This window comes from Gossypium arboreum, chromosome 11 (genome assembly GCF_025698485.1).
Source record: "Gossypium arboreum isolate Shixiya-1 chromosome 11, ASM2569848v2, whole genome shotgun sequence".
In the NCBI taxonomy this organism is placed as follows: Eukaryota; Viridiplantae; Streptophyta; class Magnoliopsida; order Malvales; family Malvaceae; genus Gossypium; species Gossypium arboreum.
Genome location: NC_069080.1, coordinates 64,753,780 through 64,775,375, shown reverse-complemented (window position 1 = coordinate 64,775,375; position 21,596 = coordinate 64,753,780).

The window sequence follows — 21,596 nt, the reverse complement described above, 5'->3', positions numbered from 1 at the left end:
AACACTAGACAACCAGTGAGCTAATATTTCCCTCTATTTCTTTTACATGCACACACCACATGATATAACAGTCCACCTGACAAAGTCCTAGTATTTGGTTACTGTTTTTTGAAATTTGGTGTACAAAGTATATTCTGAGTGGGTAAGGTATTAGTTTTGACTAAGTATAAGATTCTGTGATTGCACTAACTGGTGAATCTTGTGTTTGGGGAGCTCGATAGATTGTGGACTCTCCTGGAGAGTATACAACACCCCATTTATTTAGGCGTTTAAGCTAAGTTCATAATTTGATAGAATTATCTATTATTCTGGTAGGATGATTTAGTTATTCTAATGAGAACTGGTTAGAATGGAATTGAGTTGCTATAGTTGATTAGAATAAAATTATGGTAAGAGTACTTAGGGCCAGTTTAGCATTGCTTCTTAGAAGCACTTTTTGGGACAAAAAACATAAAAGCATTGCTAAACAAGATGCTTTTAAGCTTTTCAAAAGTGCTTTTGGGACAAAAAATGCTTTGCAAAAGCATTTATTTGGCCAAAAGAAAGCAAAAAATTTTATATTTTGCTCAAGGTCCTTTTTGGCCTCAAAAGTTCTTCTAAGAAGTAATGCTAAACTGGCCCTTAGTTACTGTTATCAAGGAAGGGTTAGTGGGATAATTTGATTTTTCAACTAAACCTTGCTTCTGTGTTTAGTTGTGTAAAGTTAGTAGTGACTAATTAGACAAGTTTTACGTCTTCTTGGCATCCATTTTCCTTCTAGATTTTTTTCTTCTCTCACTCTATCTGAAACTTAAGACTAGAAACTTGCTTGAAGTTGGGTTCACTGTATTCGTTTTAGCATCCTGGTAACTATTGATGAACTCTAGGTTATTTTCTTGGTTATTTACATGATCTTAGCACTGCAAGCTTTAGTATTAGATTTGTATGTAAGGAAGAAAACTTCTTGATTCTGGTTTTTATGATATGCTTCTTGCAAGCATGTTTAGTTTATGGTATAGCGATATGATAAGTTTGACTATCTATATTATAGCTCAAGACACTCTTAAAGGTTCCCATGATAAAGGCAAAGGTCCTGCTGTTTAGACCTGCTTCACTTTCTATTAAGTTCCTTCTTACTTTCATGTATGTTATGTCTTTGTTTATATTTTGCTTAAGGTAAGTATTCATACCCTATAAAGAAGAAATTTTTGTATATGAATGATAGTTGTTTGGAGTTTTTAGTTTGGATTTGGTTTGTATGTGTTAAAGAGTAAGAACTATTCTTTATCTTTAAACCCCTGCCTTCTACTTTGGCAAGAACGATATGAATTAAATCATGGAAATGATGAGTAAGGAAAATATGTTCATGGCATTGCCTTCAATGGATTGTACATTGAACTGACAAATCGCAATACATGAAAATGGTTGTGTAGCCTCTAGTAGGATAATTATATGTTGCAAACATTGACAAATCACAAAAGGGGAAAATGAATGATATGGCTCTGACTAAAGTATATGGGTACGTGGTTAACATGAAGAAAGTTTGTCTGTATGGTGTTATGGGTGTACTATATACGCCAATGGGAAGGTGACGGGCATATAAGATGTATATGTACAATACTCGCCATCTGGTTTATAGTATGATTGTTTGACTCTTTAAAATGATCCATTTGGGTGTATTATTAAATATTTGATATGTTTTCTCTGGGAACTCACTAAGTTCTTTGAACTTACTTAGCTACCTCTCATTTTCAGGCTTACTGTAGAAGTAAAAGAAGTGTTGTTGGGCTACGCCAGAGGACAATTGCTATTGCGAGATTTCTAATGTTTTGTACTACGTATGACATGGGGTGATGTCAAGACGTTTAATTTTGAAGAATGAATCTTGGAATTAAACTTATTTTCATGAAAGTGTGATTTTTAATGAAATTTCAATGAAGTGTTTATGGTAATAAAATGTGCTATTTTATTTAGTCTTGTACGACAAATGGTTTATATTTCATATTAGCTTGAACTATAGTTTAAGTTAGTTTGTGACAGAAAAAAATTTAAAGATAATGATTTTAATATAGTGACACGACATTCTTGGATCCTCCTTAAGGGTCAGGTTTGGAGTGTTACAAGCTTTGTATCAAAGCTAAGGTTTAGTCGATTCTTAGAAACAATGAAGGCAGTGTCTCACCCCTATTGTGCATAATACACCTTTGCTTAGTCTTTAATTCTTTTTATTGAGATAATTCTTTGTTTGGAGTGAGATAAGAAAATGTATGATGGCTCTAGAAAAGTCACCGATGAGGAAATGGAAAATTATATGCCTACCTAAGAAAAAGCTACTACTGTCAATAACATGGGTAATAGATAATGACTCAGTTGGTTGATCTGTTTGAGGGAAACAATCAAGAACCACAGCTTGAAATGGTTCATCCGACTTAACCTACTCTGCCTGTACCTACTATGTAACACCCCGAACCCGAGACCGACGCCGGAGTCGAACACGAGGTGTTAACAGACTTCAAACCACTTATTGAGAAGTTCCAGACAAGCTGCCAATCTGTGTACTAGTCGCTTCAAAAATCATAACTTGAGTTTTACAACTTGAAAATCAGTTTTGTAATTTTTTTCTGAAACTAGACTCATATTTCCATCTACATATTTTTTTCTAGAATTTTTGGTCAAGCCAATTAGTACAGTTTATTAGTTAAACTCTCCCATGTTACAGGGGCCGACTACACTGACCTTCATGCGTTACAACTCGAATAACTCCCTGTGCAGGGCTTAAATACTGGTGTCGTTTGTTTCTATAGAAACTAGACTCAAAGAGGAATTTATACATATATGGTATGACTCCTAATCATTTCTGGTTAATTTATAATGAATTTTCAAAGTCGGAACAGGGAATCCAGAAACCGTTCTGGCCCTGTTTCACTAAAACCCGAATATCTCTTAACATACAACTCATATAACCATTTCGTTTCCTCCATATGAAAATAGATTCATCAAGGTTCATTTACATAATTTATTCACTATTTAATTCCATTCCTACTATTTTTAGTGATTTTTCACATCCATGTCACTGTTGCTGCCAGCATCATTTTCTAGGATAGACTTTCTCTAACACATAGTTTCTATGATTCAACCACCCCTTTTTCATATATGGTCCAAAATATAAGCATGATGACCCATTCTAATGGCTGGTCATTGCCAAACACTTCCATGCCTCTTATGAGCATATACATACCAAATGATTATAACATTATGCTCAAAACATTTATAAGCCATTTTCGCATGGCTATTCAAAATTTTACATACCAAGTTCAAATAAAACATAATAGCCTATACATGCCGAAATGTTTTCTTAAACCATCTAAGAAGAAGATACCAAAAAGTCGCTAGACGGTGTGATGACTTCGATGACAGTCCCGAGCACTCAAAATGGATCAAGAACCTAAATAAACAACAAATAAGCACACCAAATGAGTACATAACTCAGTAAGTCGTAAGCACTACACTACCATCCAACAATAACAATCATAAGTGATTAAACAAATAATACAAAATCGATGTTTCCAACCATAACAATCTATACTACAATTTCTTAAATTTTTGGTTCGATCTCATGCCAAGTCCTTCAACCAATTCAAACGCCAAGTCAGCTCAATCGATTTGGATCCGTTTCCACAAGTTGGAACAACAATGTACTAGATAATTTTATGCATACACCGTACAATCCCAATTTTGATATCTAGTTAGTAGCTCAATCACAACCGAATGTGGCACACATAGTGCTTATTATGTTCGCACACATAGTGCCATAGCGAATCGCACACATAGTGCCATAGTAAATCGCACACATAGTGCCATAGTAAATCGCACACATAGTGCCATAGTGAATCGCACACATAGTGCCATAGTGAATCGCACACATAGTGCCATAGTAAATCGCACACATAGTGCCATAGTAAATCGCACACATAGTGCCATAGTGAATCGCACACATAGTGCCATATATTTCCAGCACGCACACTTAGTGCCAATCTCGTCACCATACACACGTATTGCCCGCACACTTAGTGCCGAAGCAAACTTTCTACACATTTCACTATTTCTTTTACATTCAACAATTGTTATCACTCCATACACATACAATTTTATTCATACATATATAGCATTCCATTAAACACAATTGCATAGATTTTCCAATCATTTGAGCAATATCAAACTTATGTGCTTAACGACTTACCTTGTTTGGGGTAGAACGGTTCCAAATCGGCTACTCGTTTGCTTTCTCCTTTCCTTTGTCCAATTTAGTTCCCCTTTGCTCTTGAGCTGAATCAAACAATTTACCTCTCCATCAAACACAAACATACGGCATTCACATGCATTATTTTGGTTATTGCCGAATACTTAGCACAACTAAGCTGAAAATTTACTCAATCTCATCTTAATTTATTGCTACTTATTTATCAAAATTTCCAATACAAAGTATTTAACACCTATGCCCATTCATACCCCATATGGCCGAATGCTTCATTCCTTACCCAATTAACCATCCAACCATTTTCAACCTCATTACCACCCTTTTTATGTCTAATTGTTTAAATACCCTCAAGCTCATTCACAAGTACTATTATACATCTCATTAAGCATTAATCATTTTGCAACATAAATTCTATAGCATGGCCGAATACTCATTCACACACACACACATAACAACAAGAACTCAATGGCACAAAATTTCCTTTTTGTTAAACATTCGAACTCACTCATCTCCATGCTTTCATCACAACAACATCAAAACACTCACCAAGGAAGACAACATTCATGGTCAAATTTAACTCACCTAACAACCTAGTTTCGATTCGAGATTCAAGGAAAATCTTGAACCAATCCTCCAAATCATGCATGCATTTTCAAGAGTGGCATAAAACATACCTTCTTGTATCAAAACACCTTAGTCTAGTAAGCTCCCATGGCTGATTTTTCTCAAGCTTTTTCCCCCTTTCTTCTTAGTATATTCGGCCAAGCAAGAAAAAGATGAGAGGATGGACACTTTTTTTTTCTCTTTTGTTTTCATCATATCCCTTTTTTTTTTCAATTTCATTTCTTTATTCTTTCAAGCATAATCCATTAACTAAACATGTTTGAAACATGTTTTCCCTTGCCCATCACTCTTGACATGGCCGGCCACTAGCCTTAGGAATGGGCTATTTGACATGCAAGTCCATTTATTTTACTTCATCCATTTATTAATCTCTTAAAATTAGCCACATATATTTAAATCCTTTCACATGAGTCCTTTTTCTTTCAATTCACAATCAAATTAACTAAATCAACGAATCAAAAATTCACACATGCATTTTTCACATATTCTAGACAATAAATATCATGTTCGAACATGTCGGTGACTCGGTTTAGCGGTCCCGAAACCACTTCCCGACTATGGTCAAATTTTGGGATGTCACATACTATATCTCAACCTAAGGTTGATCCTATCAGAGAGATTTGGAAAGGAAGTGCCAAGGAGTTCCTTGGTGATAAAGAAGATGACCCCACTATGGTTGGGCAATGTTTATCTTGGTTGTGTAGGGTTTTTAAAGAATTGATATGTACTTCTGAAGATAGTCTCTAATATGTTGTGTCGTTGTTGGAGGGGCAAGCTTAGCAATGGTGGGAAACATTGGTTAGTGTTACTCCAGAGCAAATGATTGACTGAGATTTCTGTCTAGAAAATTTTAGAGAAAGATTTGTCAATCAAATGTTTCTTGAGCAAATGAAGAAAGACTTTTTGTATCTGAAACAAGGAAGAATGTCTATTTTGGAGTATGAACGAGAGTTCCTCAGGTCATTCGTTACACTAAAAATATGTTTCAGACAAAAAGAAATGTGTGATAAATTTGAATGGCAGCTTAGAAATGAAATTTGCACCTTAATGGCAGCTTTAGAATGTAAGACTCTGGAAGAAATGACTGCAAATGTCCATAAGATGGAATCAATTATTAGAGATAGAGACAAGAACTTCGAGAGAGAAATAATAAAGAGAAGTAGATAAATTTAGTAAGGTAGCTACGCCTATTGCAAGTTCTGATGGTTTCAAAATGGTAAAAACTGAATGTGATTACTGTGGTAGAGATCATAGTGGTGAGTGCAGGAAGAAATTAGGAGCCTGCTTTGATTGTGGGTCTAGGGATCACTTGATTAAGGATTGCCTATCTAAACTTGAATTTTGCACTAAGTAATAAGTCAGGAGTCCACAAAAGTTTAAACATGGGAATAGATTTTCAGATGGCAACTAAATCTAGTTCAGTTCAAGGATTTGTCTTGTCTAAATATGATGGGCGAATTGTGCAAGTGTACATGTCAAATCAAGTAATAAAGTGATGAGTGAGTATTGTTCCCACAAGGATTGGATGATGGCTCTTTGTTTAAGTTATAACAATTGCACAGAAAAGATATATGTATCGAATGATGTTTAATGGAATTAAAATAAGATTAACAAATCAGAAGTGAGAGTAATGAAGTATACTAACAGAGATTACCATTGCAACAAATCAAACAAGAGTACTAAGGACTTTAGCAAGGTTGGAATATTGGTCATGAAGGCTAGGATTACTAAGGGATCTATTCTAATCGTGAACAACGCTATGGCAAAACTGTGGCAAACTTACTGTTTGATTGGGTACTTATGTGGTTTACCTCTATTGAAAGCAAGACCTAGGGTTACTCACCCCTAAGACACTATATGTCTATAGGCTCAGGATTAGCAACTACTACTAAAGCTCAACCCTCTAATTCATATAAGGTAAAACTCTATGTCTAGAGTTTACACGAGTATTTCACTCAACACTCACTTATATTACCCAACTTCGGTCTAGGTAACCTAATCCTCCCGGTGTCAAGATACCTTTAGAATTATTGAGCATTCATCAACATTCTCTTAAGCATTTAAATAAAAACAACCATTGGGTAAAGAAGTAATATGAACCATTGTAACATCCCGAATTAGGGTTTAGTCAGAACAGTGGTTTTGAGACCACAAATTTGAGGTAGAAATAATTATTTTGTGATTATTATGAAGTCTATGATATGATTTCATGCTTGTGTGAAAATTTTATGAAGAGATTTTATGGGTAAAGTGTCCAATTTGACTTTAGGGACTAAATTGAATAAGTTGCAAAATATGTGTTTCTAGAAGCTTTTAGTATGAAATAGCTTTAGATTATTAATTAGAGGTCCTTAAATAGCAATTTGCCCAATTTTTATTTTTATGGACAAAAATGGGCATGCATGGATAAAATTTGAAAGTTTAGTGAAAATGGCATTTTGGTCATTTGGTTAATAAAAGATTAAAAAGGGAAAAATCAAGCAAAAATTTGCTCATCTTTCTCATGCCATAGCCAAAACTTGGAGGAGCACCATAGTTAGGTTTTTCAACTTTTCAAGCTTAATAGTAAGTCAATCCTAACCCAGTTTTTAATGTTCTTCACATTTTTGAGATCCTAGAAGCATGATTTAGCTATTTCTACCCTTTATTTGAACTAGGGTTTATGTTCAAAAATTTACCCATGTGTGTCATGCATGTATTTTGATGATTAATAGAGGAATATGGAAGTTTGGCGTTAAATGAACATCTTTTTCTAAGTGATTTTTCATGAAAACACCTAAAAGGACTCGTTTGTAAAACATGTGAAAATAGAAATTAAAAATGTGATTTGATGAAAAATTGGGTTGTTATAAGAGGGAATTTGAATCGGTTAAGCTTTGGGTAACAAGGAAATTGGACACATTTCATTTTACGAGCTTAGGACCAAAGTGTAAATATGTGAAAGTTTAAGGGTAAAATTATAATTTTGCCAAATTATGATTTATGAACTGATTTGTATGAACTGATTTGGAATAATGTGATAATTAAATAAGTGAAATTTACTATTATATATAAAGAAAAACGAAGTCTGGACCTAAACCGAAGGAAGAATAAGGTTGTGGACTAAATCGAATAGTTAGCTACATTTTTTGTACTGAGGTAAGTTTGTGTGTAATTGATACAACATTTTATTATACATTTAACACTTAATGTTGCATGAATTTTATATTTTCCTTTGTGATTATTATTGATGTTGTTCGATAAATATTTGAGGTGTTAGAAGCCAGTTGAACCTTAGGAATACTTAGGGTATAAATATCATGACCTTTGGGTTGATAAGATCTCGTATAAGACCATATCTGGGATATGGCATCGGCATCGGCATCGATATGTGATCCCATGTAAGACCATGTTTGAGACATGGCATTGGCATCGTTATGTGATCCCATGTAAGACCATGTTTGGGACATGGCATTGGCATCGATATGAGAACATCGTGTAAGACCATAATTGAGCTATCGGCTTCGATATGTGTGATCCCATGAAAGACAATGTCTGGGACATGGCATTGGCATCTATAAGTGGTCCCATGTAAGACCATATCCGGGATATGGCATTTGCACCCTACTATGTGAATATGATTTCCTAAGTATCCCTTAGTATTCCAAGTGGTTTAACCGGTAATCCAAGGATTTGTAAAAGAAATAATGAGGTATGATCATGTTGAAAGAGTACAGGTATGTATGCCAAGCTTGTAGTTATTGAGATTATGACATAATTAAGCCTTGGTAGATGAGAATGAAGGAATTATGATCTTAAGTTCTATTAAACATTATATAAATTGAATAAGATAGGATATGACTACAATGATTGTTCAGAATAAGATGAATTAAATTATGTTATGTATGTGAATGAAAATGCATATTTTTATTGCTTATTATTTACATGCAAGCTTACTAAGCTCTATGCTTACTCCTTCTCTTTTCCATTTTCTTATAGTGTGACAAGCTAGCTCGAGGATCAAAGGACGTCGGGGGCTCGGTCACACTATCAATTGGATCTTTTGGGTATAGTTAGTCTCATTATTTTGAGTATGCAATGTATAGGAAATTGGCTATGTTGTTATATGTCATATTTTTTAGCCAATGTGTTGGCTTTTGATGGTGTTATGATTCATCTTGTATAAGGCCATGAGATATGGTTCACAATGATTATTGAGTTGTAAACCTATTCATCTATGCATGTATGTGCCAATTCCATTATGATAAGGCTATTGCTTGTTGATGGTTGAATGATGATGGCTACTATGTGTGTGTATGAGTTGGTATGAAAATGCATGCATGCAATTCTAGGAGATATTGCTTATTAGTACATGTGTGTTGGTAAAATGGGGCTTGACATGATATGGAGTCTTAATTTAGTATAATGTGATGAGAAGTTGTCATTCATGAGCTAGGTTCATGAATGTTTAAGCACCTTCAGAGCCATGAATGTGTTGTGCAATTAAGGGTGGCAATTGGCTTGGAAAATAGCCTTAAATTTGTCCACATAGGTAGACACACGGGCATGTGTCTAGACCGTGTGTGACACATGGCTTGCCCCAAGGCATCTGTTCTGACTGTGTGTCCCCTGCACGCTAATTAATGCAAAACAGAATGCCCAGTAGTAAACACATAGGCAAAGACATGGCCATATGTCTTGGTCATGTGATAGACACGGCCACACAGGCATGTGCCCAGGCATTGTAAAGTCTGCACCTATTTTATGAAAAATTATGAAATTTAATTGCCCTTATGGCCTAAGCACACGGGCGTGTGCCTTGGCCGTGTGACCATATTTTATGCATGACGTCATAAGCAGAGAGCTCCAAGGGCTATGGACACGGGCATGTCCTAAAGCCACATGGGCGTGTGTGATCACACGGCTCATTCACACAGATATGTGACCCTATAAAATGTGAAAAATTTTCTAAGTGTTGTAAAAGTTTCGAAAATTTTTGGTTTAGTCCCATATCTTTCCTGATGTAAGTTTTGGGCCTCATATGCCCGTATAAGGGACGTTAAGATTATGTTTGAATGATTTTGATTGGAATGAAATTTTATGGTCCAGTTTTGTGTTTTTGATTGTGTTGAAGTCAGGTAATGCCTCGTACCCTATTCCGGCGTCGAATACGGGTAAGAGGTGTTACAACCATATTAATCCATAAACATTAATCAAAGTTAAAAGACCATCCAAAGCAAACCCTAGCCATATTAAGTTAGCTCATGGCTGGGTTACACAAATTCAAGCTATTTTTCATATCATCAATATCCCAAAATATTAGTTTAGAATCAAAGAATTGAAACAAAATGCAAAGGACGAAATCGAGGTTTTAAAACTCAAATCCTCCTAACTTGGCATCTTGTTGCTCGTCTTCACCAAAGTTCACAGTCAGCTCAACTTGCCCTTCTTGCCACAATGAGACCTCTGTCCAAGCTCAGAATTATTTTTTTGTCTCTCCTTTTTTTATTGCCTTTTATACTTGGCCTGTCGTCTAGGGTAAAATTCATCAGGCAATGATTATTTTTTCCCTAATTTTGTGGTGAATATTCTCTATTAGACGTGCATGTGGTAGACCAAATGCTGAATGCTCTCATTGTTGACTTCATGTTTATCATTTTCTTCATCAGCATTGCCATGGCAACGTCTCGTAATGCCTCGGCAAACCTCCATCCTCTACTATCCTTCTCCCTTAAACATGCCATTCAACTACAACAAGACCTTTCCACAAGCAATTAAAGGTAAGGATGCAATAAAGTAATCACCATCTGAAGTTTTTAGATGCACTACTTAATTGGCTAGAAATGATTATGCAATCACCTAAAATAAAGCTAACTTTACTTAATTACAATCAATTAATTAAGTCTAAAAGTATGAATTATAACTCTTTTCAAAAGTTATCACACCTCAAACTTGAATTATTGCTTGTCCTCAAGCAATGCAATTGTTGAGTGTAAAATAACTAATACAATTGTGCAAACGTCATTCAAGAAATAAAGTGATAAGTAAGTATCATCTCCATATGGATTAGAAATTGGTAATAAATTGAGTATGTTATTATAATACTGTTAATTATACCAAAATATCAAGAAATAATCTCAGAGTGAATAAGAAAGTAGAATAATGGATTATTGAAATCAAATGATAAAGAGCAATAAATTGATATGGCAAATAAAACGATGTGGCAATTCACAGAGAATATCAAGAGTATTTATATTGTTGAATGAATAGGGTTGGAATTATTCAGGAGAAATGTTCATATCAAGATAATGACATGACAAAATATTATCTAATCTACTGCCCAAAGATTCACTATTGTGACCTACCTCTTTCGATATCTAGATCTTAAGCTAAATATCTAAGTTCATGTACGTTTACAGAATTTGGGATTGATAACTGCAATGAACTTCCTCTCTGTACAACTTGCAACATCCATGTCTAGAGTGCTACGAATATTCTGTCGAGTATGTGCTTGCATCAAACGATTCAAGATCCAGTATTCTTAACCTTTTCAGAATTAAAAACACCTAAGAACACAACATACATTCAACTATGTCTAGAGCTTGCATGCATGTATTAAAAATAAGCATGAATCGAATGTAACAATGATATAGACAATCTTAAATCCTATGTATTAAAGATGATAAAACATTCACCCAAACAACTCCAACCCAAAAAAGATTTAGTTCACGGGTGGAAAAGTAAATATCAAAATAGAATCATTCATCAACATTTCTCAATTAATTTCAAATCATAAAAAATTCAATCTAGAAAAATAAAGGCAGAACTGCAAGAAGTTAATTCCACACTCTGGATTCTTTTTTATCTTTCGATTGTATGTGAATCAAGGATAGATTTCTTTTCCCTTCCTCATATTTGTATTCTGCTCTCTTCTAAGCTGTTACCCTTTCTTTCTCTGGAATTCTCTAATGGAGTTATTCTTTGTGCAGAGAGAGAGCGAATTGTTGTCACCAGTCTCTTTCTCACGCTAATTCTCTTCTCTCTTTTTTTCTTTTTCTCTTTGCTTATTTTATTGGGTAGATATGTCCCATCTCAACACATATTTTTCATTCCTCTTTTCAGGTTGGTTTTTCTAGAACACATCTAGCTGGATAAGACTGACGTGGATAGAGTGCTGAGTCATCTTCCCAGAATTACCATGGCAATTCCGTTGGCAATCAATCTTACCAATTTCCATGATAATGTTCCACTTCCCTTATTTTCTTTCTGCATCCTCTTCATCCTCTTCTTCTACCTGTATCTATGTTCACACAGAACCATATCTTTCCTCCCCTAGTTGTAAAAGTAACAAATAATGGCCAATGTAGCATAATCCAAGCTTTGTTATGCAGTGCTCTAAAATTATCCTAAAAATGAAAATGTATTTACTTAATTTCAAACAATTAATTCCATCTGGAGGACTAAAATATAACTCTATTCAAGAGCTAACACACCCCCAAACTTGAATTTTTGCTTGTCCTCAAGCATATGATGTATGAATATGCATGAATGCATGAAATTTCCAAGACAATCAACCACCAATTATACTGCCAAATCATAATGAACATACTGTGTACCTCTTTTCTCAGCAATCTTCTACTGAAACAAAGAAAAATTACTTACAGTTCTTGTAAACTTGCTTCGCAAATGAAATGCAGAAAATGGTTCCTAAAAGTAAATGTTTCTAAATATTTTAGCAATTAAAACTATAGAATATTTCTTCTGAATATACCTAGGTTATCTTTCTCCTAAACTCAGTTTTTATTTTATTTACTTATTTATTTTAGACATTTCTTCAATTTCCAATACAAAATTTTTCTAGGGAATTCATATTGTCATATCATTTTATACTTGACAACCTCAATGGAGCATACACTAGACTGCCATGTATTATATCATGTCACAATTTGAATATAAATCACTTATGAAACAGAAGCTTTTAACTAAAAAAAAGGATGGAGCAAACAACTACCTTCTTAGCAATTTAGCCTCAAGATTCAGTGGAGTGTCCTTAAAATATCTACTTTTTTTTTTAAAAAAAAATCTTATCTGAACTCATTTTTCTAGTCAACAATATAATGAAGCAAACAAAATATTATTGACCTACTAACAGGTTCAACCATTGATTGAATCACAGGATTTGTCTCTGAAAGACTATCTGACAATGGAGGACTAGAATATTCAATGGGAGAACCTGGTTGAGAGGCAAACACTTCAGGCAATGAAGGAACCTCGGGAAGAGCAGAAACTATTGATGAGGGGGTAACTTCTGTGGCAGGCCCCTTACTTGGTCTATGCCTTACTAGTTGAACTCACTCAATGCTTTCAAACTTCTGAGTACTCTCTTCTGCTCTAATCCTTTTCTTCGTTTTTCCTGCTATTATCTTACTCGATGAAGCAGTAATAGTTTTTCTCTGAGTGCGAGCTCCCTAAAGGATAGAGAAAATATACATGTCTTGAGAATGGGAATGGGATGAAAGCCCTACACCATCAATACGAGAATTAGCTCAATAGGAAGTAGAAACAGAAGTTGTAATAGGTTTAGAAATAAGATTCCAATTTCATGGAGTAAGGCTACACAACTATGAAAGTAGAAAGGTGGCTCTCTTTTGTGCCCTAGTAGAATGTTTACTAAGTTACCATCTAGATTATACAGTCAGGCTTCGAAAGCATATGACACTTTAAGATCTTCCAACCACTTGATGGGATCATTTGATCGATAACCGTTAGGGCTAAATTCCTAAAGATAGTATTGGAATACGTTTCTAACTTAAACGAGTTCCACCAAGTTAAGTATGCACCCCTTATTCAACTGTTTATATTCTATATCAACAAGCTCAGAATCCACTAGTTGACACTAAGTGGAAGTACTCTTCTTGGGAAGGGACCATCTTGTTGGAAAATCAAAACTAGACTCAAGTTTACAAATAACTCTTATGTATTTGTCTTTCTATTGATGAAGGTTAGAGATACTGTTGTAACAACCTATTTTTCGTGGTGTCAGAAATATTGGTTTTGAGACCATGATTTTGACAAGTGAAAAATTATTTTAATATTTATTTAATGTATATGGGATTATATTAAGGTTGTATAAAAATTTGTTAAGAAATTTTGATGTTTAAATGATTAATTAGGTAAAAAGGACTAAATCGTAAAAGATGTATAGGTTGACTTCTATTAGTTAAAAGGGCTAAATGGTTGTGGAAATGAAAGTTAATGGACTTGAATGGTAAATGTACCGTTTAAAGTGTTAGTGGATGTGCATGCACAAGGGTTTATAAATGCACAAGGGTTATTTTAGTATGAATTATAATCATTCTACTGTTAATTAAATTGACTATTTACCATGTTGTTTGTAATATAAATGAATTTTGATATAAATATATTAAGGCTATGATGAATTGACGTATAACGAGTCTCGTTTCAACCTTAAGAACTCTTAGGATACAAATGACATGTCATTAGGGATTTCATGTTTTGGATGTTAGTCTTGAATGTTGTACTGATGGCTGAGGTCCTGTATTTGTTGCAAATTCTTCATAGCTCGTGTCAGTAGCATCGTGTAGCTTACATTCCGACCCACATCTCGTGTGAGTAGACTCATTTCATAACTCATGTGAGCATTGATGTAAAGGAAAGGTAACGATTATATGGAAAGGCACACTATGTGTGTGAGTATTCCCGAGTGAGTATTCTCGAGTATCTGATGTAATTCTAGATGGTTCAATGGGTAAGAAAAGGAAATGAAATGGTAAGTATACAAATGGAATGAATCATGACCTTATGATAACAATAATGATGTGTTTATATATGGAAATCTACTTATCTTATGGTTGAATTCATTTGTATAATAGACAAGTGATCTAACTTGTGAGTTTCATGATGTTGTATAGGCTTATACTAAGCTTATGGTATTGGTAATGAATTATGATTAATCTATGAATTGTATAAATGAAATGTTAAGTTATGTTTAAGTTTATATGAGCTTACTAAGCACTCGTTGCTTACGCAGTTACTTTCCTTTATTTTATAGATTACCAGGAGTTCGATTGGTTGAAAGCTCATTGGAGACCTATCACACTATCCAACAACCATTTTAGTAGTTTTTTAGTATTTTGGCCAAGGTTAATAATGGCATGTATAGGATCTTTGTAATTGATGTTTTGGTTTGTTTAAGCTTTTGAAGTTATGGTTGATTTGGAGAATTTTAATGCCTTATCAGGTTATGTCATATTGGTCACTTTTAAGTACTTGTATATAAGGTCCTTTTGGTATGTATGTGATGCTTTGTAAACGGTGATTTGTGGTAACATGTAATGATTAAATGAACTTGGTTTGCATGCTTGGAAAATGGCAATATTGACTTGATTTGGTAAGTGACGTTTTGGTATATTTGTGGTGCCTTTGAATGGCATATTGGTTAGATGAATTAGGGTGTTTGAAATGACATGTTTATGTGTATTTGAATGATGTTCAAATCCCTTGAATATGTGCCCAAATGGTATGAATAGTTAGGTATGAATTAGACTTGAAATAGCTTGATTTTAGGTCAAATTTTGGGATCACACAGCCTGCTGACATGGTTGTGTAACACACACGGCCTGGTGACATGGTCGTGTGTCATTTGAAATTTCTTAGTTTTTCAAGTCAATAAGTTACACGGCCTGGCATATGGTCGCGTGTGGCAACTCAGAGAGTTACATGGCCATGTGACCCTACTCAGTGAGTTACATGGATGAGGACACAGGCAGGGACACCGTCGTGTGTCCCTTTGTTCGAATATTACACGACCTAGGCTATGTACACGACCTGGCCACACGGCCATGTGACCCCTTTTTTCACATTTTTCATAATTTTCTTAAACCTTTTTTTTTTTGTTTTTATTTAGTCCTGAATTACTTCTAAACTATTTTTAAGGCCTCGAAGGCTCAATTTAGGGACAAAATGCATATGATTGATTGATTTATAATAAGTTTAATTTATTTTATGTTATAACGATAAGTGTTTTTTGATTTATTGGTAATGCTCTATAACCCTAATCCGACGACAAAGACGGGTTAGGGGTGTTACAACTGTTCTGGATAATGGGCTCACACCTGAACATGCACTGAAATAGGCATTGCCAATAGGAATGCCTTGTCTAATCACCGCCAATTGATAGAACTTTTGAAAAATCCCCAGCAGTGGTGGTTCATTATGCATAGAACAATCGATATAGTAAGCCACCAGAGTCCACCAGGATAAAGCTGATAACTACCAGTCATTTAAAATAACATAAAAAAAGGATTCAATGGCAAATGGAATTCGGCCTCTAATAAAATCAATTGAAAAAAAAAACCTATGGTATTATCACTTAAATGGCATCGCTCAGGCCACCAGAAAGTGTAAGCGAAGCTTGGGTTTAGTATACCACAGACTCTTAAATACCGATCCATATCGCCCTCGATGGTGATACGAATGATCAACTAAAACCTTACACTCGGTAGGGTATTTTTGAGACCTTAGGGTCTATATGGAATGGGGCTGGTTGGAGTAATATTTCATTTGGTATTTCTTCAGCCCCTTCCCCGGGTAGTGGTTCAAACCATTTTGTGATAAAAGGTAGGAAAGAGAAGAAGAGAAAGGAAGAATGATTAGTACCGTTGAGTGAAACGAAGACTAAGAGAGTAGAGAATGAGTTGAGCAAATAGAAATTAAGGTTCAAATGTTGCCATCAGGAGATGAAAGGGTGTTCAAATGATGGATATAGATAAACGTAATCATGTGTGAGAAGGCAAGTTTGAGGTGACTATTTAAGTTTTCCAATATGAGTGTGACATCTTTCATGAGGCAAGTAGTGAAAATTTGAAAATTTTTGTGTAACCGCTAAATTTTGGTTTCAATAGGTGAGGCTAACTTGTTAGAACTTGAATAAGTATGGGTTCCTCATAGTACATCAAATGGGTGGATTAGTTGTTATTTAGTTAATGAGACTTTTCCAAGACTATATTAATTTTGAGGACAAAAGTTTTCTAAGTGAGAACAGTTGTAACATCCAGTTTCGGCGGGTTCTGAGTTTAGTGAGTTAATCAAAAGTAATTTGAGGGGTGTAGTACTATCCACCCAATTGATACTTTTGGCATATAGATCAGGCACATAGTAGGCGTTACAATATTGTAAGGATTTCTCCCAGCATGTGTTGAGTCGTTAAAAAGAAGAGATGAGTAAAATAATTGAGGATTTTTAGGTATCTTGGGTTGTTGCCAAAGGTATTGTGCTTCAAGTTTGTTTAGGTACGATGCTAGTTACATTCAAATGAGGTGGTTAGAAATGAAATGAAAATATGAACTAAGTATATAAGAATGTTGGATTCTCGTGTACGTTTCACCATAGTTGTAAACCATTTATAAGGTAGCTTGAAAAGATTGTGACACATGTCAAGTTCCACTATGAGAACATGGGTTTTAAATATAAACATATTGATTTGGGTTTAAAGAGAAGAGGGTTTTTCTTCCTTCTTCCATTAAAAATGTTATGGTTGATTTGACTCAGAGCTGAGAATAGATCTCTCTTGTTAAGCTAAAACTAGGATCTAGGTTCATCAAGAAGGTTGTTTCATATCCTAGGTAAGTATAATAGCCTTGCATGTTGACATCTGAAAGAGTAAGTCTATTTTATGTGTGAACAAAAAGATGAAGAAGTAAGGCTTTGCATGGAGGTTATCTAGGATTTAGATGATGGTAAAATTTATACGAATGAGTTTTAATGGCGTTCCTATGTCTTATAAGTAAGTGTTGTTGAAGTCTTGACGGATGTTTGAATCTGGAGATCAAGTTGTTGTCTGTGGTTGTCCGATGAGTCTCTATGCTGACTATTGCATGTGCACTGTTCATACAAAGAGATCTGTAGGATACTAACTGAAATATGAAATTGAAAACATGAAAGGTATGGCATGTTATGTATATGGCTATATGAGTAATTACCAAACGATATCTGTGAAAGCATGATTGTTTGTTAAGAATAGTATGTATATCTGATATGGAAATTGATTGGTTTAATTATATGATGAATGTTATATAAATAAGGTGATGCTAAAGTATGGTTATGTATGTATGCTTGGAATGTATATGGTAAGTGCATGAAGGGTCTACAAAGTGAGACTAAGACGTTAGTATATGAAGAGTTTGTAAAGTGGGTCTATGTCTATTCTTCACAAAGTTGCTAAAAGAGGTCCGTCAAGACTTTAAACACGAACTCTGAAATGGAAAGTCCATGGTCATGGATCTTTCTGAAAGGAACTAAAGAATAGTTATTACCCAATGGGGTTCCTTGCATGTTCCCGAATGATGATGGGCAAACCTCATGTAATGTGAGTTTAGGAAAATACATATCGTAAACACACCATTAAAGAAAAGCCTTTATGGAAAATTATGAAAGGATCTCCTTAGTGGTGTGCTCTATCTAATAACTGGTATGATGTTTTCTACTAATCTATGTGGCATGAACTGTCAGGAATATCTGGTAAGTCGTGAATCTAAATGTCTGTATCAATGTTAAAATATAAGTTCTAGTAGTTTTATAACAAGCATAACTAAGACAAGGAATTGATATACTCTAGAATAAGAGTTGAATAAAGTCTTAAGGGTTCTCTATGAAAATGAGATGTTTACCTTTATAATAGGAAGGGCGTTTGTTATGATGATCTGTAAGTATGATAAGTAAAGGGTGTAACACCCCTTACCCGTTACCGTCGCCGGAACAGAATACAAGATATTACCAGAACATAACACATACCATTAAACATAACCGAAATATAAATATGTCATCCAATTTGATAGTGCATCGTATAATATATGTCTTGAACAATATTAGCCAACTTTAATGGCTTGTACAAATTAGCTGGTCGAGAAATCAGTAACTAATATTTTAAACCTAGACAAATATGACACGTAACAAAATAATTAAGCCTACTATACATGCCATAATTCAAAACGTTTAGTTCAAATACCCTAAAGTATGATAGTGCGGATAGATCTTCACGATCCTTAACTCCCGAGCAAGTCAAGAACACTATAAGACAAAAGAGAGAAACAAAGTAAGCTTATAGCTTAGTAAGTAAGTATGTAAATACTAATAAAAAAAATCTAACATGTTTACACAACAATTCAAGTATATCTACTTTAACTTCAGATTCATTCCACTTTGATTAATTTGTCTCTGCTGCGTCATATTCACTAAATAAATCATAACTCGAGTTAAAAACTCGAAATTCAAATCCGTAAAATTTCCTAAATCTAGACTCATAAAGATTTTTGCTAATTTTTTCTATAATTTTTGGTACAGTCGATTAGTACAGTTTATTAGTTAAAGTTTCCCTGTTACACAGCTCGACTGATCTGACCTCTGTTCACTACAAATTGAATTTCTCTCATTACACAATTCAAAAAACCCTGAAGTCTGTTTCATTTAAAACTAGTCTCAATAAGTAATTTAGGCATGTAAACTATATTTCTTAATTTGCTTTGTACAATTTTTAATGATTTTTCAAAGTTGGAACAGGGGATCACGTATTCATCCTGAGCAAGTCACATACAATTGTAAATATCTCAAAATATAGAATTCCTTTGCTTGCTCTGTTTCTTTTATATGAAAGTAGACTCATTAAACTTTAATTTCACATCTCATTCAACCTCTAATTATATTCCTCCTATTTTGGTGATTTTTCAAAATCACGTCACTGCTACCATCTAAAAACAGTTTTAATGCTAATTTCACTCTTTCACACATTCTTTATGCTAACCTCATTTTATCTTATATATGTATATACCACAAATCATTTTCACCAAATTTCATTCACCATAAGTGTAGGTCCAAACCACAATATCACCACAAAACCATCCCGTTGAACAATTCGGATCAATCCTCGATATTTAATGGTTTCAAAGACACGCCCCACCATCATACTTCGTTTAGTTCGGCTCTCTTGTACACATGGTGAACACTTAGTACCACTCATGCGACCTAGCCGATTTGTCTCGTAGCTCTCTTGTCTACATGGTGTCCGTCACTTGGAATCACGCATGCGACCCAGCTACATTTATCTTTCACGTAGCTCTCTTGTCTACATGGTGTCCTTCACTTGGAATCACGCATGCGACCTAGCTACATTTATCTTTCACGTAGCTCTCTTGTCTACATGGGATACATCTCGTATCACACATGTGACCTAGCTACTACTGAGGTGTCTCGTAGCTTTCTTGTACACATGATGTGCACTCAGCATCATACATGTGACCTAGCTACGCCCTCTATTTCATTCGATCTCTCCGAATGTTCAACCGGATCTCTCTCTATATTTATTTCCATTCTTCCAATAGTCGATTTATATTTTAACATCAGCTAGTATATTTATATAATAGGCTGAAATATAAGAATGTACATGAAATTATTGTAATATTTACATACAAACTTACCTTGGTGCAAAATGTGGAAATTTTGCAATTTAGTCCAAAACTTTTTCCTTCCCAGATTCGAGATCAATTCGCATCTTTCTTGATCTATAATAACACATTTAGCTCATTTAATACTCATACTATTTATTTCAATCCAAAATCACATCATGGAAAAATTACATTTTGCCCCTAACTTTACAAAATTACATTTTGCCCCTAGGCTCGGAATTTAATTTCAGCCCTTATTCTTATGTTTTATGATATGCTGAACATTTTCTCTTCTACAACAACATCAAATTCTCACTCTATCATATAGTTATGAACAATAGGTATTTTTACCGATTATGCTTGCTTTTACTCGCTTTCACTTAAAACCGAGTAGCACAAGTTATTTAACATAATTTAAAACCTCATATTCTATCATAAAACATCAAAATACACAAATTTCACCTATGGGTATTTTTCCAAATGTGAACCCTAGGTTAAATTATTACTAGCATAAGCTTAATCGAGCTTCCGGATTCCAAAACGTAAAGAACATTAAAAGCGGGCTTGGAATCACTTACTATGGAGCTTGAAAATTGAAGAAACCCTAGCTATGGAGAGAGGGAGAATTCAGCAGCAACTAAGGAGGATGATGATAAATTTTGTGTTATTTTTCCCATTTTATTTCATTTAATATCCAAATGACCGAAATGCCCCTCCTTACTAAACTTTCAAAAATTCCTTCCATGTCCTAATTTTGTCCATGAACTTAAAATTGGTCAAATTTCTATTTAAGACCTCCTAATTAATATTCCAAAACAATTTCATACTAAAACTTCGGGATGCAAATTTTGCAACTTATTCGATTTAGTCCCTACTTTCAATTTAAGCACTTTAGGCATAGAATTTCATCACGAAATTTTCACACAATCATGCAATCATATCATAAACCCCAAAATAATTATAAAACAATTATTTCTATCTCGGATTTGTGGTCACGAAACCACTATTCCGATTAGGCCCTAATTCGGGTTGTCACAATTCTCCCCCTTTGAGATTTTCGTCCCAGAAAATCTTACCCAGAAAGAGGTTTGGGTCTGTTTCCTCATAGCTTCCTCGGGTTCCCACGTAGCCTCTTCTATCCCATGTCGTGCCACAATACTTTCACTAAAGCTATACTTTTATTTCTTAACTGTTTAACCTCTCGAGCCAAAATCTTTATTGGTTTCTCCTCATAGGTCATATCCGATCGAATCTCAATTTCGTTGGGAAATCACATGTGAAGGATCGGACCGATAACG